Below are 25369 nucleotides of genomic sequence, written 5' to 3' on the forward strand. Positions count from 1 at the left end.
AGGGTTTGAATGGGGAGACTTTTGCCTTGTTTCAGGAGGCATCTGGTGCCACTTCGAAGCTGAGGCTCCGGAGAACACACAGAGCCTCTGATGCCCTCAGTTGCCTAGGGAACCCCATTAAGGGGGATGGAATTCAGAGCAGACCCTTCCGTGGTTGGCGGAGGCTGGGACAGGGCCTGGTTCTAGGACCAGGACTTGAGGAATCTCAGCAAGTTACTGAAACCAGTACTCTGATTCTGAATTACCTAGTTGGCAGAATTCATGGATGAAGTTGCTACTTTCTAAGGGATGCTGTGGGCCCTCTGGCCCCACCCAGGTCTGGTTTTGAGGATCTGGGAGGGACTTTTGGTTCTCCAGTATCAGGGAGACTCCGACAGGCCAGGGCAAGTGGACCTTCTAAGGTGAGCTACACTCAATCCCAGGGTTTCTAGGGATCTCCCGGGGTCATCTTGTCCGTTCCCCTGCCTCCCCAGGTGGCATTCCTCTTTCTCATCTCTCGGAACAAGAACCCTGATCCTTTTCCAGTGTCTGGGATTTATTCTAGCTCTGTCACTGACTGGCTGGGAACATTTGTCAAAGGGATGAATAATAGTCAGGTTCTGAAGATGAAAAAAATCTCAGAACATGGCACAGGAAACACTCAATAAGAGACAGTTACTGCTATTGTTCCGGAAACAGAGTTAATAGTCCTGAGGAATAATAATGATAATAGCAACTGCCTTTTATTGAGGACTTGCTATATGCCTGGCTCTGTCTTGCACGCTATAAATGCATCGTCTCACTCCACACTCTCAATAGCCCAGTGACCGGTAAGGAGCCGAGACGGAGAAAGGTTCTAGAATTGGCTAAGGACACATAGCCGGCAAGTGGCAGAGCTGGGGTTTGCAACCCCGTGGCCTGATAGCAGAGCCCACACTTAACCGTGAAGTCACGTGGCTTCTTACAGCTCCGCTAGGAGCTCTCAACACCTAGGGCTATTATTATTAATGCAGACACCAGCATGATTTCTCTCTACACTATCATTATTTTAAGATTTATTTATTTGAGAGAGAGAGCATGGGCAGGTGGGTGGGGGCGGGGCAGAGGGAGAGGGACAAGGAGTGAGGAGCCCATTGCCCAGGCTAGATTCCGGGACCCTGAGATCATGACCTGAGCTGAAATCAAGAGCCTGACGCTTAACCGACTGAAACACCCAGGCGCCCTGATCCTATTATTAATTAGTTCTCTGCCTTCTCCAATCCCTTTCAAGAAAACAGTTTGATCAGAGGAGAGATGGCCTAAGGAGGAAGGTGCCAGGAAGAAAGAAAAGGGCCCCTAGGGAATAGCACAAGGCACCAGTGCTGGGCACCCCGGGAGCGTGTAAAGATGGGTCCTGAGCTTTGGAGAGCTCCCAGGCTAGTGGTGTTGTGTGGGGGCGGGGGGGGGAGGGGGCTGCACAGGTGCACAAATCACCACGGCACCAGGTATAAAGCGCCAGATGTAAGATACCAAATGCCATGGGAAATCCGGGAAGAGAGCTGTTTTCCGTTAGGTAGTAACTTTCTGGAGGACTTCGTGGAGGAGGGAGGTTCTGAGCCAGGCAGGCAGAACATGCAGGACCGGGGGAATGTGCCAAAGAAGAGAGGCTGGAAACCCAGCAGACTGGATGGGGCTGCCTTCCTTCCTCCTGTTCCAGATTCCTCCCTTCTTCTCTCTTTCTGGTTTTTCCCCTCTCCCTCCCTCGCCCCTTCACACTCCCCTCCCTGCCTCCCCCCCCTTTCCCCTTCCCTTCTCTTCTCAATACTCGTCTTCTGCTTTCTCTTCCTCCTTCCTTCTCCTTCCACTTCTTTTTCCCTTCCTTCTCCCCTGGACGATCTCATAATAACTGACTGACTCACCATCTCAGGGAATCAGCCACAGACTAAGAGCATGAATCCGGAAGACTCCCTCTGGCTCTTTTGTGTCAGACTCCACACTTGGAGTTGAAATAGAAGCTGGCTAGAAAGGGGGGGGCGTATTCTGTTGTGGGGGAGGCAGTGCCTTTGTCAAGGAGGACGAGCACATAATATCCACCCCCCAGGAAAGGGCAGTGTGAGCCGTGGGTCTTGCCAAACAGATTTTGGAGCAGACCCAGCCCTGTCCTCTATGACCTGTGTGACCTTCCGCACGTAGTTAGCTGTGAGTCTGTTTCTGCAAATTTTCCTCTGTAAAAGGAGAGGAAACCGGGGTTCCCCTTCTCACAGGCTGCTGTGAGGGTTAAGTGAAATAATCTATGTAATGTATTTGGCATCACTCCTGGCACATAGTAGATGCTAAAGAAAGTTCACTTCCATCTCCTTTAATTAATGAGTCTCTATATTTAAAATGGGGTCTGTGGCTTCAGCGCGGGAGCAAGCCGTGATGGGGATGTGTGGGTAGAAGGCAAGGAAGGCGGGAGAGCCGACCTCATTCGTGAAGGGGTGAAGGTGGGCACTGTCAATCTAATTTCGCAGCAAAAGCTGCAATTTGCCAGCCCTTTTAATTATTATTTTTTATCATGGACACAAATTAAAAATAAACTGTGTGTCTCAATCACAGCGGGGATTAAAATTGTTCCCTAATTGTTATCTTTGAATCAATCTAGCTTCCATTAACTCTGCTTCCTGAGGTATAATTGAGGTAGGGGTGTGTGTGTGCGTGCGTGCGCGTGTGCATGTGTGCGCACGTATGTGTGTGTCTCTGCGTGTGTGTGTGTGTGTGTCTCCTTGGTCTGTGGGGAAGGCACCTCCATTTCATGTGCCAAATTGTCTCCTCCAAATTCCTGTTTCGTTTTTCCCTCCTCTTTGCTAAAGATCTTGCAGGGCAGTAGAGTTGAGGGGTCCTGAACATCGATCCCTGTCCGCATCTGACTATTCCTAAAATAGGTATTTCAAAGCCCAACATACTGTGTGTTGCACGGAGGTGTGCGTTTTGATGAGCCAGGGGGTTGGGGGGCGGGTGGGAGAAGTGGCCTGAAGTCCGTACGTTGGGAATGGCTAAACTCAAGTTGTTCCTGAATATGGGGATTACTAGTTGTGAACTTACAAGGGCGGCAGGGACGGGGGGGGAGCCCTGTCTGGCTTGCTCACTGCTTTAGCCTCAGAACCCAGCCCGGTGCCTGGCACCTGGTCAGTTCTCATTAAATATTAATTGATTTAACTCAAGCCCGTCCCTAGGAGAATATACGCAAAGCACACGGTACATAGACACACAGTGCATCGACAGTGTATGCAGATGCTGGCAATGCTCAATAAAATACAGCTCCTAACATTTTCATCACAGATATCCAAGCTCAGATGGGCCATCCTGAGACTATTTTTCCTCCTTGAATTATGTTTTAACATTCGCAGTTACTGATTTGTCACATCTTCGCTATATGTACTTGGCATTTTACGTATATTATTACTAATATTCAGGCACTCTTAATCTGCCTGTTTTACAGATAAGTACCCAAAGACTCAGAGAGATGAGATCACTTGCCCCAGATCACACAGCTGCTAAGTGACGGGGCTGGGATTTGAACTCAGGTCTGCCCGACTCCTAATGCTCATGGTCTTTCTTGTCATTCTTCTTCCCTGCCTTGGGATCCAAGTTATTTATTTATTTTTTCCCAAGTAAGTGAAGTGAGGGTTTTGGCCCCATTTTTCAGGTGAAGATAATGAGACCCAGAGAGAAGTCTTATGACTTGCCTGGAGGTTACGGGGTGTCCCATGTCACATGCATGGGGACCTCATGCTAATCTGAAAATGAATGAGGACTTTGAATCTAATAAATCAAGGGCAGACAGAGACCAGAGCGGTGGCATGATGCTGTTAGTGAGATGCTTTGCCGAGACTATGCAACTAGAAAGGGGTTAAGCACCAAGTTTGGGGACAATGGAGCATTTGTTCATTCATGCTTTGTACAAATATTTTGTGAGCACCTACGGTTCATCAAGCCTGCAGGAAGTTCTGGGATGTGGCTGGGAACAAAAAAGCCAGACTCTGCCTTTGGAAGTGTATGATCTAGCGGGGGAGATGTTAATAAGATATTCACACAGGTATAGCGCTATTGACTGTGATAAACGTAGGAGGGAAACCTACAGAGATCGGAAACGAGGGGTGGGGTGTGTGTGCAGGTATGTGTGTGTTCCGGAAGGCTTCACCAGGTAATGTTTCAGCTGTGATTAGTAGGAGGAGTCATCTGGGTGACTAGCCTTGTAGGCAGAGGGCACAGATAAGCTGGTGTGATGGGGATGAGGGAGCAAGGGCCAGGTGTGTGACTGAGTCTGGAAGGGTCAGCAGGGGCCAGAGCCACAGGACCTTGGGGCCAGGATGTGGTGGCAGCAGGGAGCCAATGAAAACCTGCAGGTTAGAGGATGACTTGATTGGATTTATGTGTGAAAGGTTGACTTGGCTGCTTCTCTGAAAAGAGAATGGTGGTGGGTGGGCAGAGGGGAGGTGGGGAGAGCAGAGAGGAAGCTACCGCAAGAGTCCAGGCGATCAGTGATGTGGCTTGGTCTGGGGGTGCAGTGGAGGCGGGGAGAAGGTGTCAGAGGTAAACCCCTTGGACGTGAGGTTGAGGGAAAGGATTAAGGTTTGAATATGATTTGAAGAGGATAACTGCACACACATGCGTACTCAGACTTTTAAAGAATCTTGGCAGACACTATTTTGAGTGAAAAAAAGCCTGACTCAAATGAGTATGTACTCTGTGAGTTCACTTACGTGAAGAATAGACCAAACAGCTAGATGGTAACACAGAAGTCAGAATAGTGGCCTTATCAGCTGGGGTGCCTCTGGGCATGGGGCTACTGACAGAGAAGAAATGCGAGCAGGGGGGCGCCTGGGTGGCTCAGTCAGCTAAGTGTCTGACTTCGGCTCAGGTCATGATCTCAGAGTTCTGGGATTGAGCCTTGATTCTAGCCCCTTGTCAGGCTCTGCGCTCAGCGGGGTGTCTGCCTCTCCCTCTCTCTCTGCCCCTCCCCCACTCTGGCGCACACACCCTCTCTCTTAAGTAAATAAATAAAATCTTAAAAAAAAAAGAAGTGCAAGGGGTCTTGTGGGAGCTGGAAGGTTTTACATCTTGATCGGGTGGTGGTTACGTGGGTGTGTATGTTGATTAGAATTCACTGCGCTAGACACTTAATGTGAGTGTGCTTAACTGAGTGTGAGTTCTATAATGAATATAAAATAGTGACAAATGAGTGAACGCATAGAAAATATAAATACATGAGATTGACTATTTCTAATAGGAAAGCGGAAATGAAATGGTAAAAAAAGTAAAAAAGAGCGCTTGAAGAAAATGCAGAAATACAGAATCATTAGAAATACAGACAAATACAAGAAATAAAAGCTGTTTGAGGACTAAGAAACCTGATAAGAGAACACTCAGGCCAGTTCTTCTGGTGTTTTGACATCCAGAGACTCTGTTTTGAATTGACAATGAGGGACCCGTTCTCAGCAGGGGTGCTAAAACAGACCCATTGGCCATCGAGGGAAGGCTCATCTAGAACATTGTCTGGAGCACCGGTGAACTGGGGACAGCTTTCAGGGACATCATTTCAATTCTGGAAGTTTCTGTCTATGCACCATCAGAAGTTTGGGAGTCTGTGGTGGTCATTAGGGCTGTTTCCAAACATGTGGTTCTCTGATTTCTGGGCACATGGCAGGAATGTGCTCCTCCGGCCACTTGAAGGAGGGTGTGGCCATGTGACTTGTTTTGGCCAATGTCACACTCATCACCCTCCTCCTGGTTTCTGGTTAAAAAAAAAAAAAAACCCACAGCATCACATGTAGGCTGAGTCTTTATGAATGTTTGCCTTTGCAATCAGGGAATGTTGGGTCCAGATGGTGACTCCTTCAAGCTGGGATCTCAAGTTAATACAAAGGGTCAAAGCCTCCTTGCTGACCCACTGTGAGATGTGAGCTTTTGGGATTGTTTGTTACTCTGGCCTAACCCAGCCCACGCTGACACATACAACAACTCTCCCAGTACAATGCACTTGGCTGCCAAGTGGAGGTTTGGGATGTGGATTGCTTTGTTACCGTTTAGGAATCTACCCCAAGGAAAGAATTTGAAATGCAGACGATACCATCTATAGAAAGATTTTCATTTTATTATTCATGGTTTTAAAACACCAGAAATGATCTAAATAGTTTTCAGTGGAGGTCTGGTTAGCATGGAATGCTTTTTTTTTTTTTTTTAACTTCTATTTATTTAAGTAATCTCTACACCCAACATGGGGCTTGAACTTACCACCTGGAGATCAAGAGTGCTCTTCTGACAGAGCCAGCCAGGCACCCCTGGTTAGGATGGATGCTTTACAGCCACTGAATGTGAAAGAGTAAAAGATACAGAACTTTACATATGAATAAGGACTTGTAAAATGTATACACACACAGGCAAAATACAGGCTTGCAATGCAATAAATAGTGACTAATGATTCACTCTAGAGAATGGGACTGGAAATATTTTTTTGTGCTTTTCTGTACTTAGAATCAATAAAATATATCACTACAAATTCAAAAATATTGTTTAAGAAGAGCTACGAAATAAGATAAAGTAAGTTTTACATAAAGACTCTTTTTTTTTTACACGAAGTGAAGAAAGCAGGGTCCAAGATCGTATAAGAATAAGGTAAAACTTGGATATGTCTGCAGGGGGAAAAAAAGACTGGAAGGAAATATACTAAAAGGTTAATATCTGGCTTCTCTGGATAGTGTGATTTAGAAAGCTTTCTAGGAATTTCCTCCCCTCCCCCACTCCCCTGGATTTTCCCATTTTCTATAATGACCATGAATTGGTTTTGTAATAAGAAACGTATTACTTTAAGAACCAGTGCCAATTCTGACATCTTGATACATCGAGAAATGCCTCTTATACTCCCTCCTTCCCTGCCTCCTGTCTCTCCCTCCCTCCCTCCTGTCTGTCTGTCTCTCCCTCCTGTCTGTCTGTCTCTCCCTCTCTTGCTTCCTTCCCCCCTCCCTCTCTCTCTTCTCTCCCCACATCTATTTTATTACCATATAAACTTGCCTTTGTCATAAATTGAGCGGGTCTAAAATGGAATCCTGATTTTTAGTGGCTCTGTCTTGACTTGGTTCTGGAAAAAAAAAAATGGCGCCATGCTCCCTGAAATAAATCGTTAATGGGAACCACATTGTTTTCACAGAATTCATAACAACACAGACACACAAACCCGGTTTAACACTGATCACGGTCACCTACACAGCAGTAATAACACATATGCACATTGTAGGAATTGGCCAGAGCCAAGCGCTCTTTCTTTGGAACACTTCTTCCAAAGATGCCAATTTTTCTCAAAGACGTGACCATGTGGGTGGCCTTCCTAGGCCAGGAGAGTTAGTGGAAGACAGTGGGCATCTCCTTGGGTGCCTTTGCTGGCCCAGCGAGGGAGGGTCCTTCAGGCACTGGGAAGGTGACCAGCTTTCTCTCTCCCCTCACTTGGCAAATCCCTGGGCTTACTTGGGTCACAGAACCTTCCACACACTTACTCCGGCTTGTGGCTCTGTCTTTCTCGTGTGCTCATTTGTCCAATACCTGCCCCTCTCACCAGATGGTGAGCTCCAGCAAGATGTGGCTTTTTGTCTGGTGTGCTCACTGTTGTGTCCCCAGAGCCTAGGACAGTGCCTGGCACATGGTGGATACCTAATGTTTGTTGAATGAGTAAATAAATGAATGAAAAATATTCCTGTGATCTAGAATAGTCCGCCCCCTCCCCCATGGTAGAAAGAGGACCCTAGAGTTCCAGTGCCTCTGCCTTTGCTTAATTGGTCTCGGTGACCCAGAGCTGCACTATGACTTTCATCCACTAAAATAAATAAATAAATAAAATTACATTTTCTGACTGTGTTGGTATAAAGACAAATATAACCCGGGCTGGATTTTTAACTCCACACACATTATTATTACATTCATTTCTCCTTTTGATCTTAAGAGAAATTAACATGAAAAATTTTGTGGCCCCCAAGAACTGTTTATGCCGTGCCTAGTGGAGAAGTCAGCCCTGTGCTGACCTTGTCCCTGGTCATTCATTCATTCTCCCATGTATCCATTTATTCCTTCATTCAGCAAGAACCCCCAGAGCAGCTTCTCACGCCAAGACCTGAACCAGGCCCTGGGGTCCCATGGTGGGCAGAAGCAGCCACTGTCCCTACCTTCACATGGCTGATACTCTAGTAGGGGAGACAGATGTTGATCAAATGCACCAAGACATAAATGTGTATTTACCCAGTTATAAGGTCTTGTGAGAGCCCAAAACAAGGAAATGTGAGGTGTTCTGGAAAGAAGGTGGCTCAGTTAGGGATAGCTCCCCCCAGTCTGAGCTGCCAGTTAGCTCTGCCAAGAGGGTAGGAAGCATTCCAGGCAGAGCTTTCTGTAAGAGCAAAGGTCCTGGGGCAGGATCTCTGACCAACTATTGGGAGACCAAGTGTTCTGCGGAGAAGGAGGGCCGAGGGCAGGAAACTCAACCAGCTTGAGTCTCACTAGGAAGCCTCAACTGTCCCTCAGGACTCCTCCCTCCTCACGGCTGGTTCTTGTTTCCCCACCCGCCCCGTCCCAGGCCCACGAGGGTTGCAGCCTAGGCCTCTGGCTCTGGGCACAGAGCAGGAATCAGGGAGGGCTGGTTTGATTAGATCACTGTCAGCCAGGGACAGGAGGTTAATTGCTACTCTTTTAGTGAGTCTGGCTTGGCCCAGTGGCTGTGCTCATGTCTGTGTGCGCCTGCGTGCGTGCGTGCATGTGTGTGTGTGTGCGTGCATGCGTGTGCCCGCGTGCGTGCATGTGTGTGTGCGTGCGTGCATGTGTGTGTGCCTGCGAGCGTGCGTGTGTGTGTGTGTGTGCGCATACGTGTGTAGGGGAGTCTGGCCTCAGGCTGGGGGGAGGCTGCAGGGGCAGGGGTGGGTTGCCCAAGATTTCTCTGCAAGTTCTGAGCCTTGTCTTGTCTGGTGTGCAGCAAAGAGGAGTACTTAACAAGCATTAAGGGACACAAATAATTCCCCTTTTCTCCTCTCCGCCTATTCTTCCCTCTCTCTCTTCTTGTAAATCCCGCTCCTTGCATGTGAATAGCCGAATGGCTTCATCTGGGACCTTTAATCAGATCCCTGGTAGGCACTAGGAGGGCAAAGTGCCGGAGGGATTACCTTTTATTTTAGGGTTTTTCTCCCCTGGTTTTGCCATCCCCCCTTCCCCTCCCCCGGCCGTGTTTTCCTCCTTGGCATTTGTTCTCGGCAGAAGTAAGTAAGGAAGGCTTAAGGGGCGGGGGAGGGGGGCTTACAAACTTAAGGGGATCGGGCCCTATTCAGCGGGGCTTGTCCACAGTCTTTCTGCTTTTGTTCCGGGGCCATTCTTCAGCTGATTTCTTCACTCCAGTAAAAGCACTTTAATTCCCTTTTAGATACGGAGAATCCGTCCTCTTCCCCTCGCTAACCTCGCCCCCACCCCACACACACCCCATTTCACTTTCTCAGACCTTTCATGTTGCGTCCTCGGCCGCCCCAACAAAGACCTAACATCATCGCCAACTATTTCTTTCACCATCAAGTGAGGCTGCAGAGACCCTGGGGGAGGGGGAGGGGGTGGGGAGAGGCAGGGGAAGGAGGAGGGGAGAGTGGGCTCCTCCGGGACTAGACACCCCCCCACCCCCCCACCCCCCCCACCCCCCCCACCCCCCCGACGCTGCCCCGACCCCCAAGCCGGGCCTGGGGGTGGAGCCCTGGCTTCCGATGGCACCCTGCCCCCCCCCCCCCCCCCCCCCCCCGCCTGCGGCGGCGCCTCGGATGGCAAGGACAGGCGTGGGTGCCCGCACGTGTGTCGGGGCAGGAGAGTGTGTGTGAGCGCGTGTCTGTGTGAGCGTGACAGGGTCAATGGAGACATCTGAGGCCTGGCATGGGCTTGGTCAGCATTTCTGAAAGCAGCCGGAGGCTTCCCGGAGAGACTCCGCGCAGGGGGAGGACACCAAGCCTCCCGCCTCCCTGGGAAATCCCGAAAATCCCTGAGACCTCTCCGGGTCATCCCAGCCCGTCCCAGCAGAGCAGCTCAGCAGAGGCAGAGCCTGGGCCCTTGTTGGAGCTTTTCAGCTTCCCCCAAAATGTGGGGAGACCTGGAAGAAAATGGGCGGCCGCAAGATAAAGAAAGGAAACTCCCAATTCAAAATGAATGGAAGCAGAATTTTAAGTGTGCTCAGTGTATTTTCGGTCAGCTGTGCTAATGGCTCAATTGGACATTCATAAGAAATTTCATTGCATATGAAAAAGGTTCGTGGGGGCAGGCTTTCTTTTTCTTTCCGTGCATGACCTGTCCCCCCCCAACCGTGCTTCCCTCCTCCCCCATAATATAGTGAACACCTGAGGACCACCCAAGTCCGGTACATTGCTGGTAACTCTCACGAACTGACGCTCCCTTCCTGATTCTGATCCCCTCCCTCCCAAAAGACTGACCATCTGCTTAAATTCTGTCTTTCTCTTTCAAGAATAGTGGTGATCACATAGTTATATTTTCCAACAACATCCCCTTTAGTTGTCGTTCAGATTTTTTCCTCACTGTGCAAGGAATTCCCAAGCTTGCCTGAGGATGGCCAGGCAATCTTAGCCAGCTATCGATTTGGTGAGTTCCTTATAACCAAATTGTAAAAGGAAAATGTGAAAAGTCCTTTCAAAAATTGTCACAGCAAAACCGATTCTGTGTTGTGCTTTCAGTTGTTGTTGTTGTTGTTGTTGTTTTCTTTTAATAACGTGAGAAGGGCTTCAAGGTAAGCATGTTGAGGTGCCCGCTATTATCTGAAAACGGCTCTGCCTTGCCTCCCATTTTCATCATGGGGTTGAGTTGTGCCGTCAGTAACCAGCCTTGCTTTCCCCATCTATGAAATGGGAACAACAGGGAGCTTGGCTTTTCACTGAGGAATAAAAAACCGGGGACCTGAATGAGAAGCAATCTCACTGCCTCTCCTCTAGAAAGAGAAAGTGAGCTTTCCTATCTTCTTCCTGAGAGGTGAGAAAGATGAGTCCCTCTTCAAAATGTCGAACATAGCGACACAGGGCCATTTAAGAGAAAGTGGGCCGGGCGTAATAGCCCAATTGGGAGTCTGAGCAGCAGAAGGGCTGGCTCCCTCTCCATGCCAGAGGATGGGCAATTACCGCCAGGCATTTTTCGGGCAAAATAGGAGGCAGAGAAATAGCAAGTAGGAGCCCCAATTATGGGGAGTCATTCTCAGGACGGAAACACACCGCCTCATTCTCGAGCGGCTAACTGCAGCCAGCGAGACACAGGGCAGTTAGATGGCGGTTAGGAGAAGACATTCAGCAGGGATAATGTCTGGCCTTTCTTCGCCCAAAGGCTGGGCTGGGGGAGGAGAAGGATGGATGGATGGCTGGGGAGCCAGTATGGATCGCTTCTCCCTCCTGGTTGGTATGGGACCTGAGCAAGGCATGTCATTCTCCGCCTGCGCCCCGCCCCACCCCCAAGAAAGCAAGGAATATTTGCCCTTCCTGCTTCCAGACACACACACAGCAAAAACCATGTGTCTCTAGCCACCATGAGGGGTTTAGGCAACCCTGTGCTGGTAAATGCCTAAAGACTGGCTCTCAAGGAAGAAAGGAAGGGAGAAAAGAAAAGAAAAAGGAAAAGAAAGAAAAAAATTTCTTTCTGATTTCTAGACCTTGTCAATTTCCATGGTGTAAAGACTCCCACCTGACATGGGCCAGCACAGAGGTGGGAGGAGATACCCAGTAACACACCATTGTCCCTATTTCCACCACACAGATACAATCTATGTAAATAACCTCAAGAGCATAGATGATAGTAAAATGTAGCAAAGTAATCAGGAAGCTGTGAGTTTTGTGTCTGTGTTACCTTTGTTTTTAACGGGAGTTATGTAATCGTAAGTTAACTGAAGGGACTTTTTAACAGAGGCTGTGTTGAGCACCTGGCTTTCCAAATTCCCGTGAGTTTGGAGGAGCCAGCTGGAGCACCTTACTGCCCAGAGAACACCCTCCGTTTGCTCAGAGCCCTCTTCCCACTCATGGGTGGTTGTCTGTGCTACTCGATGTCAGTCAGCAAATCTATCAGTTTGTGATAAAAGGAAATCAATGGATGGTTTCCCAGTCCTCTCCCTGGGGAAAAAAAAAAAAAAACCTCCCAGGCAACACTGGGAGACTATTCTCAGTTTAGGAAAGTGACATTGTCTTCATTCCGTTATCTGGAGCTCTGTGTTTTTCTTAGATCACAAGACTGTGGTTGCATCAAATGTCTATGGACTCATTCACCAGCAAACCCCAATGCCATTTTGTGCCAGCCCCTTGGGAGAGGGAGAGGTTACAGGCTCAATTGCAGGCATTCCTCCCTCCGTGGGCAAAGCAGAGGACCCCCCGCCCCGCCCCAGTTCAGGCGCAGATGTGGTGATTCACACTCACTGGGTCCCTGCATTTTTCTACTGATGGGGTCGCTCTGCAAAACTCCATTTTGGGGGGCACCGGGTTTCTCTCTTGAACCTCTCCTATTCTAACAAGATTTCTGCCCTGTAATCCCTGGGTTGTTGCTAAATTAGCTGATAAAGTTCAATATAAAAACTTGATTGTAGAGTTAGGGTTTGCTGCTGATCATACCCACACACATTAGAGAGCCGAGTAATACGGAGTGTTGGTGAGGATGTGAGGGACCCAAGTGCATACGGCATCTGGCATGACTCAGTCAAATTCAATATACAAATGCTCCATGACCCAGGAATTCCGTTCCTGGGCATAGAGGCCAGGTAAACCCCACAAACTGTCCATAATGGGACACTCATGAGGACGGTCATCACAGATTGTTTATGATGCGGGGAGTTGAAGCACCCAGGTCAGTGTGGGAGACACTAAATGCACCCACACCACATCCCCTCTGCCCCTCTCCAATTGTCTGCCCCCCACGACTTGTCAAATTTAGTTATGATTCTCTCTTGGCGGGTGTGCTTCCTGGCTGGCCTGTAAGTCCTTGAGGGCAGGGCTGGCCACGGTCACTGCCTAGCACAGGCCTGGCACAGGCCTGGCACATAGTAGGTACTCAAGAAATGTTTTGTTGAAGGAATGTATGAATGAAAGGAAATGGGTCAGAGGCTTAATGAAAGCAGGCAAAGGGAATGAAAAATGGTGGAGCTGGGCACATGCCTGGGGGTTGATATGGTGAAGGCATACAGTGGGAACAATTCTAGGCACCTGCGGCCCTGGGCTGGGTCCTTCTTTCAGGTGAGGGGGCTGGAGGAGGAGGAACCCCAGGAACGTGGGTGGTTCTGTTGTAAACTTAGTAGGAGTTCCCGTGGGACTGTGGTATTCTCTTCTGTTCAAGGGGTGTTTCATGTCTTGGGCACATAGAGCCCCATGGTCCCTGAAAAGCCAAATCGTGGGCTCCTGAAAGCCCCCTCTCCTGGTCGGGACTCCATTTGTAGCCCCCTGGTGCCCTGACTGTGGCCTACACCCCAGGGCACAGCAAAAATGTGGGGCCTGAGGAGGAGGGGTCTCTGGGAAGCCCTGTGTCACTGGGGGTGATGGTAATGATCCTTCTGCTCAAACTGATAGCAGCCACAATTACGCCCAGCAAGACATCACCAATTTAAAGATTGATACTGTTTACTGAGCACTTACTCTGTGCTTGGCCCTGTTCTCAGTGCTTAAGAATATGAGCTCAGTTACTTCTCACAAAAACGTGCAAGGTGTGTTCAAGAACAGAAACGTAGCAATGTCAAAGTTCTTGAATTTGATCGTTCTGTGGTGGTGAGGTTGTGGTCCTCGTTCTTGGAAACTCCACGCTGAAGTACTAAGGGGTGAAATGGCAGGTGGTTCAACAAAGAAAAGAAAGGTAGATGATGGATGGTTGGGTGGATGGATGGATGGGTGGATGGAAGGATGCAGAGAAAGCAAATATGTTAAAATACTAACATTTGGGGAATATAAAGAGTATATAAGTGTCCATGGATTTATTATCCTTGCAGCTTTTCAATAGGTTTGAAACTTTTTAAGAAATAACCCCCCCCAAATTAGGGTGGCATCTTATTGTCCCCATTTTACAGATGGGGAAACTTAGGCACAGAGAAACTAGAACTCAGAGTACACACTCTAGAAATATTAGCTGTTTGATGATTTATATGATGATGTGGAGGCTCAGAGACATCATGAAAGCTGTTCATCGTCACCCAGCATGAAAATAAAGTTTAGCTTTGAAGGACCCTGTCTCACCCTCTGATGCTATGCAGACCTTGGGCTGGTTTGGATGGGGCAGGGGTGAAGAGTGGACTCTCCCTGGCAGGTCTTCAGGTTAGGCACTGGTGTCCTCCTAGCTCCAGGGTGAGGCTCTGTGGAGACCCCTTTACTCCCTCCCTCCCTGCAGCCCCCTTTAGTCCCTCCCCCGCCCCATTCTCTTTGCACCAGCATCCCGGGTCCCAGGGGCCTGGCAGGCTGGGGATATTTGCCAGCAAATACAAGATGTGTGTTAAACACTCTGCTGGTGGCTTCTCCCCACCCGGCAATGTTTACTCAGCAAACACCACTAATTCCCCCATTTCTCTGCCTGGGCTGGGGCCCCCAGAGTAAAGTTTGTCCTTCACCAGCCCCACTGACAGTTCTGCATCCTCCCCCATGGAGACCCTTCTCCCAGCACCGAGTAAGTCCCAAGAAGATCTGTGGGGAGATCTCTAGTTTGCCGGGGTGTGTGTGCCTCTGGCAACATCTCCGACCAGAAGCCCACAGGCTCTGGGAATCTGGGGCGTGGGGGAGGGGCGTCTGATGAGTTCTCCTCTCTTAGGGTCTCTGTTCCACCCATCCTCCAAGATCCAGGAAGGCAGCTTGTTCCAGCTGTCATTCATTCATTCATTCATTCAGGTACTGTTCGAGTGCCCGCTGTGTGCCAGGCAGGGCTGGGTGCTGGGGACACAGCCATGCCTACGACTAACCTGACCAGCAGAGATTCTTGCCCCCTTGGAGCTGATCTAATAAAGTGGTTAGCAAATAAATCAACAAAAAGAAAATAAAGCAGGGTTTTATAGGGGGTGCTACTAGCAAGGGTTGTTGCCAACGTTGCCCTTGAAGAGAGGCTGTCTGAGTTCAGGCTTGAGGAAGGTGGAGGGACCCAAGTCAGGAAGGCTGGTTTTTCCCCCCTGCCGCAGGCTCAGTATGGCTCAGCATGGCACGGACACAGATCCGGTCTTTATTTAAAATGTTACTGTATTCTGCCATAGATTTTTTTTAAAATGGAAATAAGATTCCTATAACCTGAAACTCACCATTTTAACCATTCTAAAATGTACAATTCAGTGGGTTTGGGGTCACTCAAAGTGTTGTGCAACCATCACCACTAATTCCAGAACATTCTCATTGCCCCCAAAAGAAACCCCATACCCCCCCGAGCCGTCGTTCCCATCCCTCCTCCCTCCCCCCGCAGCTACGAATTTGCTTTCTGTCTCTGTGGACTGTGCCTGTTCTAGATGCACACGAATTCAACGTGTGGTCCTTCTGGGTCTGGCTTCTTTCACTTAGCAAAATGTTTTCTAGGTTCATCCACGCGGTGGCACGGGTCAGCGCTGCGTTCCTTCTTATGGCTGAGTCTCCGTCCATGGTATGGATACGCCCCATTCTGTTTACCCACCATCCGTTGACGAACATGTGGATCATCATGGATTTTTGTATTAATTTTGATTTCTTCAAAATTTTATTTATCTTGGGCCCTGAGGTTTTTGGCAGCTGCCCCCTAAATTTGCACCTGAGGCACCCACCTTCTCTCAGATCTAGTGGAGGAGGGCGCCTGGGTGGCTCAGATGGTTAAGCGTCTGCCTTCGGCTCAGGTCATGATCCCAGGGTCCTGGGATCGAGTCCCGCGTCGGGCTCCCTGCTCCTTGGGAGCCTGCTTCTCCCTCTGCTTCTCTCTCTCTCTCTCTCCCTCTCTCTCTCTCCTCCTCTGTTTCTCATGAATAGATAAATAAAATCTTAAAAAAAAAAAAAGATCTAGTGGAGGAGGGTTTCAGAGAGAAGGAAGAGGGTGTGAGGGCCCTGAGCTGGGAATGAGCTGAAAGTAAGACATCAGTGGGAAGGGAGCTCCTGGCAGAGGGAACAGTAAGACCAAAGACCCTGAGGCAGGAATATGCTGGGTGTGTTTGGGGGGCTGTAGGGGGCTCAGATTACCTAGAGGGCAGGGAGCTGGCAGGGTTGGAGGGATGGTGGGGGGTGGGAGGTGGCTGCATCCCATAGGACCCTGTGGGCCAGGGAGAGGAGTGTGGGTTTTGTTCTGAGCTTCATGGAAGCCATTGGTTGGTTTTGAGTTAGCAAATTTATACAATCTGGTTTCAGTTTTAAAAGCTGCTGTGTGTTGGGGTTGGAAGCAAAGCAGGAAGCAGGGCGTCCTCGGAGAGGGCTCTCTCTGGTGCCCAGGAGAGACACAGGGAGGCGTGAACCACAGTGGTGGCAGCAAAGGACACAGAGAGAATTGTCATCGGATGTTCTCCTAATGTATAGAGAGATGACCCATTCACGATTTCATTTGGCAAAGAATTATTGAGTGCCGACTGTATGCCAGGCAGTGCTAGATGCCGAGACTACAGTGGGCGACAAAGCCAGACAAGGTCCCAGCTTTCATGGAGCTCAGAGACCTGAAACAAGAAATTACAGGTGTGATCAGGTGTGAAGGAAAAGACGCAGGCCTCAGGACGGCTGCTGACCTGTGGCTTTTTCCAGAAATGGAATCTGGCTGTCAGAGGAAGGCCTGCTACGTAAGTGGAAGATGTGCCAAAAACAATCCTGCTCTCTGAGGATGCCCTCAATAGAGCAGGTTTCCCCACTGCCCTGCAAGGTGGCAGGACCCTTGGAGCGGTGTGTGGGCTTCCAAGTGACTGCTTTGAAGGGAAACACCCCCTTTGCGGGGGTTGAGTTCTCGGTTGTGTTAAAAAAGAACCAGGACTCCAAGTTGGTGGCCTTTACAGAGAATCGTGAGGCCTGCAGGGAAGGTCCATTAGCTCTCCCCATCCTCCTTCCCCCAGCTCCCAGGTGGTGGCCGTCTCCCCCGTGACTGATGATGAGTCATGGCAGGGGGCTGATTTGGAAGAAACGAGGCCAGAAGACCCCTCAGCTCTCACACTGGAGACACCCCATTAATCTTTAACAAACATGAAGTTCCATGAGGCTGGGCCTTCAACTAATGAGGCCTGGTTTCCCAGGACTCCCCCGGGGAGGAAAGAGGAATTAACCACCAGAGGTCCTGTGAGCAGGGGGTTGATTCACGGAAGGAAGGAGGGGGCGCTGGTTCCCAGCCTCACTGTCCGGGGGGGGGCCCTTGAGTGTTCCCCCTCACACTCAGGCCATAAATACCATTATTCCCTTAATACGTCTCTTTAGACACAGTCACTTTTAAAAACAGAGGTGTAATTGACATACGATCAATTGCATGCATTTAAAATGTACAGCACAGTAACTTTTGGCATATCACACACCACACCTGTAATAAACAGACCCATCACCTGCCCGGTTTCCCTCCTTGTAGGTCTCCCCCCTCTTCTCTCTCCACCCTCCCAGCCCCAGGCAGGCACCCACAGGTCTGCTTGCTCTTGCTACAGAGGAGTTCACACTTTCTAAAGTTCAGTATGAATGAATGGAGTCATTTGGTCACTACTGTTTTGGTCTGCCTTTTTGCACTTGGCATAAGGCTTGGGAGGTTCATCAGTGTGGTATCAAGAGTTCGTTCCTCTTTAGTTTTTTAAAGATTTACTTACTTATTTTTAGAGAGAGCGAGCGAGAGAGCACCTGTACACAGGGGGAGGGACAGAGGGAGAGGGAGAGAGAATCCTCGAGCGGATTCCCCACTAAGCACGGAGTCCAGTGCGGGGCTGGATCCCACGACCCTGAGATCATGACCTGAGCCCAAATCAAAGAGCCAGGCGCCGAACCGACTGAGCCACCCAGGCACTCCTGTTCCTCTTTATTGAGGAATACTATTCCATTGTATGGATAGATCATAGTTTGTTTATTGATTCCTCTGTTGATGGACATTTGTAAATCCATTCTCTCTCTTTTTTTTTTTTAGAACATAAACTTATAATTTTAGGAGGGTTTTGGATTTACAGGAAAAGGGCAAAGACAGTATAGAGGGTTCCTGAAGACTCCTCACTGTTTCTCCTTGTATTTAAATCATACGTTAGTGTGGTACACTTGTCACAATTAATGAATCAATATCGATCCATTATTATTAAATTAAGTCCATCCTCTATTTAGATTTCCTTAGATCACTACATGGATCACTCTTGCCTCCTCCTCATGCTCATCTGAAACCTCCCACTCCCATAGTAAGAAGAGTGGTCCTATCATCTGCCATCCATTTGCTTCATTGTTCAGCTCCAGTCGATGTGGGAAGTGGTTTCAGAATTGCTAGACCATACCCCCGTGGGAACGACTTTATCAGCTAGATCCTGTGTCTATGTGCAGTTCTTGCTGCCCTCAACCCTACCGACTCCATTTGTTTCCAAAGTTGCTGAGGTCAGCCCTCCTCCCACCCCCAAACTCCCACGGCGAGGTTGTTCCATACATTTATAATACAGTTCGACTATGTTCTATTCTGCATCCATCTTGGGGTCCCCAGCCTCCTAAATGAGTTTTTTATACATTGTATACATTAAGGTTCATTCTGTGTGTTGTAAAGTTCTAAAGGTTTTGATGAATGCACAGTGTCATGTATCCACCATTATAGCATCATATACAATAGTTTCATTGCCCTAAAAAATTTCCTGTGCTACACACCCTGTCCCAGCCCTGAGCCCCTGGCAACCACTGATCTGCTGTTTTGCCTTTTCCAGGGTGTCATATAAATGGAATCCTAGAACCTATAGCCTTCTCAGATGGGCTTCTCTCTCACTAAGCAATATACATTTAAGGTTCCTTCGTGTCTTTTGGTGGATTGACAGATCACTTCTTTTTGTCACTGGGTACTGTTCCACTGTATAGATGTGTTGCTGTTTATCTAGTCCCCTATTGAAGGACATCTTGGTGCCTTCCAAGTTTCAGCAATGATGAAGAAAGCTGCTGTAAACATTCATGTGTGTAACACTATGTTCAGTTTGTAGAAGCTGCTACACCGACCGTCCAATTTTGCATCCCTACCAGCGACGGATGACAATTTCTGTCTGCTGCTCTGCCTCCTCTCTGGCAATTGGCATCATCAGTGTTTTGGATTTTAGCCATTCAAATAGGTATGTCGTAGTATCTTGTTTGAATCTGCATTTCCCCGATGACATACGATGTGGAGCATCTTTTCATGTGCTTATTTGCCATCTGTGTATCTGCTTTCGTGAGTGTCTGTTAAGGTCTTTGGCCCATTTTTTTCTTTTTTAATTCGGTTGCCTGTTTTCTTATTGTTGAGTCTTGAATTCTTTGTATATTTTGGACAACAGTCCTTTATCGGATGTGTCTTTCGCAAATATTTTCTCCCAGTCTGTGGTTGGTCTTCCCATTTCTCTTACACTGTATTTCCTCCCACACGCCCTTTTAACGATTCCACTTAAAAAAAAAAAAAACCCATTTCATTTGCTTACATCTATTGAACAACCAATCTGTGCCAGGCCCCTTTGTCATGATGCAGAGGGTTACTGGAGAAGTGACTAATACCTCCAGTAGAAGGTAACCTAGAATGAGCATTACCATCCTAGGTGACTCTAATGTCTCAGGGCTCTAAAAAGCCTGTCATTCTAAGTTTAAAAATTCAATAATTCTGACATGTTATATATTTCGTTCTAAGAGTCCATTTAATATTCTAAAATTCCGTGCTTCCCTGATCTTACACAATTCTAAAACTTCTGGGACATAAGGCACCATAAAGCTAGTATTTTTTAAAGTTAATTAGCTTGATGTTCTAGAAGTTTGTAGTTCTAAGATTTTATTCATTAAATTTTCTGATCCTAATATTTTTATAAATCGAGGGCCATAAGACCTTATAGGGCTCAATTTTTGGAGATGTCTCTAATTCCAAAATTCTATGGTTCTAACCTCCTATAAAGCTGGAATTTTAGATTCTCTTGTTCTAATATTATAGAATTCTATACTGCTAAGGTGCTATTGTTGATTCTCCTAAAATTCTAAAATAATATTGTTCTAAGTTTCTCTTGCGTAAATATGCTAAGATTCTCTCACTGTGAGATTCTAAGACCTGAGCTCAGTCCTCTTGCAGAATCTGCAGCTGGAAAGACATCCCTGAAGACAAATAGCCACCTTCCTAGCACTTTGGCTCCCGGTACAACCACTTCCATCCCAGAGCCTCCTGGGGCGGACCAGTTCCATGCTGCATTCAGGCCAGTGCTCTGGCATCTGACCCTGAAATGGAACTTGAAGGTCACCAGCTCTAGATGGCCAGCTTCTCCACCATCCTCATGCCAGGACATCAGAGGCTCCTCCTTTACACCAAGGCCTGGCACTCCTGGACCCATGAACCCCCACGGGCATGGAGGCAGTGACTAATTAAACGAAGCGGCCAACATCTGGTAGATGACAGGTCCTTGAGAGACTGGGACACGGGACCCATGAACTGTGCTGAAGGTTGCTGAGCTGGCAGACTCTTGCACCTGGTGTGGATGGAGAGCTGGTTCTTCACTGCCTTTTCTACCTTTCCTATTTTGGAATTTTGCCTGGGGCCAGTCCTTGTTAAAGGCCAATTTTCTTCCCCATCTACTTACAATTTATGGTCCTTCCAGATTGCTATCTTTGCTAGGTAATAGAGAGGAGAGAACAAAAACAGTTGATCATCTTGGAGCAAGGAGAGAAGGCAAAGCTACCCCCCCCAATCCTTCCAGTTTCTTCTCGCATCCCTGACAGTTCTGGGGGAGCCGTATTAGGCAGAGGTTTTTCAGTTGTAATACAGCCTGTCAATTAGGATTGCGTTTGGCCGCATGTAACAGAAGTGCGAGTACCATGGCTTAAGCAAGCAAGGGGTTTATTTTTCACAGGTGACAAGAAATCCAGTGAAAAGCACTGCATCTGCAATCCAGACAGGAAAAGGGTAAGAGGGAAAAGAGCCTTCTCCCTTGATGTCCCTCAAGGACCATCACTCATCTCGTTGCCTAAAAGTGGGTCACTGGGCCACTTAAAGCTGCAAAAACTCTAGACAAGTATTTCAGTTAGCTACATAGCTGCCTCAAAAAAAAAAAAAAGTCAGGATTCTGTTGATAAGGAAGACAGAAAAAATGGATACCCATAGGGGACCAGCAGCATCTGCCATGCCAATAGAAACTTAGGTAACTAAGAAATAAATAAAAAAATAAAAATAAATGCAGGTATAGCAGGCATACCTGGATCAAGGGGCTCAAAGAAGGTTGTCAGATATTGTGGTTATTCTGTGTGGGTCCACTCCTGGTGGGAAAATGGCTTCCTGCAACTGAGAACTGTCATTTTTATCAAGTTAGTAATCCCAGGAAAAGTGAACACGTCTTTCCTGATAATTCTAACAGCGATAGGATCATATATCTATCTCTGGCTACTCCAATATGGCTGAGGACAGGGCTTCTGGTGGAAAATATACTCTCATTACCAGGCTGGGGCAATACCCCTCCCCTGAAGCTGCAGGGTGGGGTGAGCCCCAGTGGAACCACATGCATGGAGACTGTAGAGGAGGTAGCAGGCACAAGTGGAGAGGGATGTTGGGCAGCTAAAGCTGCCTACTTACACTCCAGGATGGGCACGTGCTTTCTCCGTTGCTTCCATCCGGCATCCGGCATCAACAGAGGATCAGCCAAGTGATTGAATCCTGAGTCACAAGTCACAAGATTGGGGTTTTATTCTTTCGTCAGATATTTGTTTACTATTCCTGTGTGATTTAAATCACATTGGGGGCGCCTGGATGGCTCCGTCAGTTGAGAGTCTGACTCTTGATTTCTGCTCAGGTCATGATCTCAGGGTGGAGCGAGCCCCGCGTGGGGCTCTGCACTGGGTGTGGAGCCTGCTTAAGATTCTCTCTCTTCTTCTGCCCCTCCTCCACAACAACCCCCCCATTGCTCAAGCATGTACACACTCTCTCTATCAAAAAAAAAAAAAGCTAATCGCATTGCCTTTTTTTTTTTTAAAGATTTATTTATTTATTTGTTTGAAAAGAGACAGAATGAGAGAGAGAGCGCGCACGAGAGGGGGGAGGGTCAGAGGGAGAAGCAGACTCCCCGCTGAGCAGGGAGCCCGATGTGGGACACGATCCCGGGACGCCAGGATCATGACCTGAGACGAAGGCAGTCGCTTAACCAACTGAGCCACCCAGGCGTCCCTCGCATTGCTTTTTTAAAGGTCTCAGTCTCCCTTCTGGGAAAGGGACAGACTTCAAGAAAATCCCATAATCTTTAAGAGTGTGGGCTCTGAGGTCAGACATCCCAGGCTCTGCCACTTACCAGCTCTGTGATCTTGGGCAAGTCACTTCCCCATTTAGAACCTTAGTTTCTCGAGTCTCCATAATCCCCCGTGTTCATAGAGCAAATGTGAAGAGGGGGTGAATGAGATCATGCATGTAAAGTGTGTAGCTGGGTGCCTGGCCCATAGTTAGCCTTTGACACGTGGTGGCGGTCCTCATCATCCTCCTTATTAATATTATTACCTGCTTTGGGACCCTGCCCCAGGAAGAGTCCCATAGAGCCACAAAGCATCATAATGATTAAAAACAAGCCCCCAATGCCAAAACTCAATTTCCCCTGCGTACCCCTCATCCTGTCCCCAATAACCAATTGCCTTCCCAGCTTCTGCCTTGGGCTAAGAGAAGGGTCCCTCCCTACTAGGAGCTTGGGGGGACAGCACACTGACCCCTTCTTTAAATTCATCTCACTCAGTGTTGCGGGGCCATCCCTGTTGGAAAAAAATGACTCACAAAAGATCCCTCAACAGCAATTATCTAAATGGGAGGCTAGGAGGGGGAGAACCATTTAGAATCCACTTCATTGCGGGATTAGCTAATTAATTAACGGTTTCACTGACAGCTCGTCGGAGACGTGTGTGTTAAACAGGAACGCAGTGGGCGTGATTTATAGACTCTGACACCCCCATCCCTGGCCTCTCCAGCCAAGTTCCCTCCCTCCCTGCCACCCCATGGCCCCCACCCTCCTGCTTGCCCCCAGAGCACAGAAACCTGGGGGGACCCTCTCTGGAGCTCCCTCTGGAGTTTGGGGTTGGGCTGCTGGTCGAGAGGTGCCACGGAGAGATGACAGAAGGGCGGCCAGGGAGGGGGTGGGCTGGGGCGACAGGGAGACAATGAAGAGATAACAAGGCAGCTGAGGCTCCAGGGGTGGCTGCATCTGCCCCTTGCCCCCAGCCCAGAGCCACTCCATCTGTGCCCGTCCCGGCATGCGGGGCCCCGTAGGCACCTGCTGGGTACGACTGCTCCCAGCCTCCCGACAGGCCAGAGCTTCTCCGAGCCCACCCACCCTATGCATGGGAAAGAGGGAGCCCAGAGACTTGGCTTTGACTCTCTCTGGTGGAGGGGGTTTTCAGAGGATTTAAGGTAGATGAGGGACAAAGGGCAGTGTGCAGAAGAAGGGGAGGAAGGGAGAAGAAGCCGGAAGCGAAGCTGGTGTACAACACCTGAAGGGACATCCTGGACCAGTTTCTCCACACACAGCCTCCAGACCACCTGCATCGGACTCACATGCGGTGCCATATTAGAACGCAAGGGCTTGATCCCCACAGAGCCAGTACCAACCCAACATCAAACCTGAATGTGGGGTCCGGATGTATGCACTTTTAACTCCCTAATTCTGAATACCACAGAATCTCGAGCCTGACTTATAAATCTACTAAAGGAGAACCACAAATTTAGTCCCCACTTGTGAGCATGGGCAAAGCCAACAGTCGGATCCCAGCTTTGGATTCTTTTTGCTACCATGGAGGTTCTAAAGCAGGCGGAGGAGAATGTGGGGGTCCCCTGAGGTGGCAAGGCAAATGCTCTGCATGTAGACAGATAGACATTTTTCTGGAGAGAGGGTCTGGGGAGTGTCCATAGAATCTTAAAGTGGTTCGTGACCCCCAGAAGAGCATTTCCAAATTAGTTTCTCTGAGCTTCTATTTCCTTCTCCATGATTCCAGAAGAATCATCTCCTTCCTTCACACCATGGGCAAACGTGAGCAAAACACCAGCAGAGGGAAAAAATGCTCTCCAGTGAGAGGCATGAGACACCCCCCAAAGGGCTCCTTCCATCTGTTCTCCACCTCTCCCTGTCACCAGCACCTCCACACTCAATCAAGGACCCCGCTTCTCAGTCTAGAGGCTCGTTCTGGAGGAGGAGGAGGAGGGGGAGGAGGAGGGAAGCCTAGGCTGGATCATGTCACCCAAGGGAGGATCTTTCTCCAAGGGGATGGAATGCATCATGGGGGCCTTGATGGAAATCACCCTGCCAGGGACGTGGAGCATGGAAAAAGAGGAAAGGGGCCCATGGCCTGTCGGGGCCCAGGATGGAACTTCTGGAAGAGGTGGCAGGGAATTCACGGTACACTGTGTGGTAGGGGACCATTGTCCACATTTCATAGATGAGCAAACAGGCATTAGGACAACGCTAGTGAATAATGAAGCTCAGTAAATGTTTTCTATATGTTTACAAATATGCATCTGTATAGCATCTCTCTACTGTGTGTGTAAAATACCATAAAATACATATGGAATTACCATAGCTGCCGGCCCGTAGTGAGGACCCGGGAAACGTTAGTAGCACCGGTCCTGGCTATGTATACGGAGAGCAGAGCCACTAAGGGCCAGACACACGTCACCTCGGGTAGTCCTCACAGGGACTCTGTAAGAAGCGAGGGACATAGTATGATGCTCCTCACTGCACGGGAAACGAAGCCGAGGCACAGAGAGGGTGGGTGACTGCCCCACGGTGGCACAGCTCGTTCTGGCGCGGCTGGACTTTTCTCCCTGGCGGGTCAGAGCCCATCTCTCCCCGGCTCGCATGGGACCGGGACCAGGGACAGGAGACCACCAGCCGGCTGCGGAGCCCCAGCCCCGCGGCCTCGGGGCCTGCCCTCCCGCCTCGCGGGCGCCCCCTTCAGGACTCCGGAGCGGGTCAGGTGGCGAGAGCCGGGACGCGGGCCGGGAGAGGGACAGGGGCGCGCGCCGGGGGACCCTGCACGTCCGGGCCGGGGGCGCGCCGTGACCTCCCAAGCCCTGCGGCCCCCCCCCCTCCCCGGCAGCTCTGAGTTCAAGGATGCGGAGAGGGCGATAGGGGGTTAAACCGGAGCGGCCCGCATCTGGGGCGCGGGGACCAGATTTCCCGTTCACACAGCGCACAATGGCCGCGCTCAAAGGCGCGCCGCGGGCATTGTTCGGCCCGGCGCCCGCGCGTCCCACCTCCGCGCGCGAATTAACCCCGTCACCCCGCCATTGTCGCCGCGCACTTCGGGGCGGCCACAAAGGCGCC

General features: G+C 49.3%; 1 long non-coding RNA gene across 1 annotated transcript; it reads left to right on the forward strand.

Annotated features, from left to right (window-relative positions):
- The first annotated feature begins 162 nt into the window (after positions 1 to 162).
- LOC113913149 lies at positions 163 to 21200 on the forward strand. The gene is made up of 3 exons (XR_003517107.2): positions 163 to 401; positions 19057 to 19189; positions 20164 to 21200. It is a non-coding gene; the product is annotated as an uncharacterized LOC113913149 (long non-coding RNA).
- The last annotated feature ends 4169 nt before the right edge of the window (positions 21201 to 25369 follow it).

This window comes from Zalophus californianus, chromosome 14, assembly GCF_009762305.2.
Source record: "Zalophus californianus isolate mZalCal1 chromosome 14, mZalCal1.pri.v2, whole genome shotgun sequence".
In the NCBI taxonomy this organism is placed as follows: domain Eukaryota; kingdom Metazoa; phylum Chordata; class Mammalia; order Carnivora; family Otariidae; genus Zalophus; species Zalophus californianus.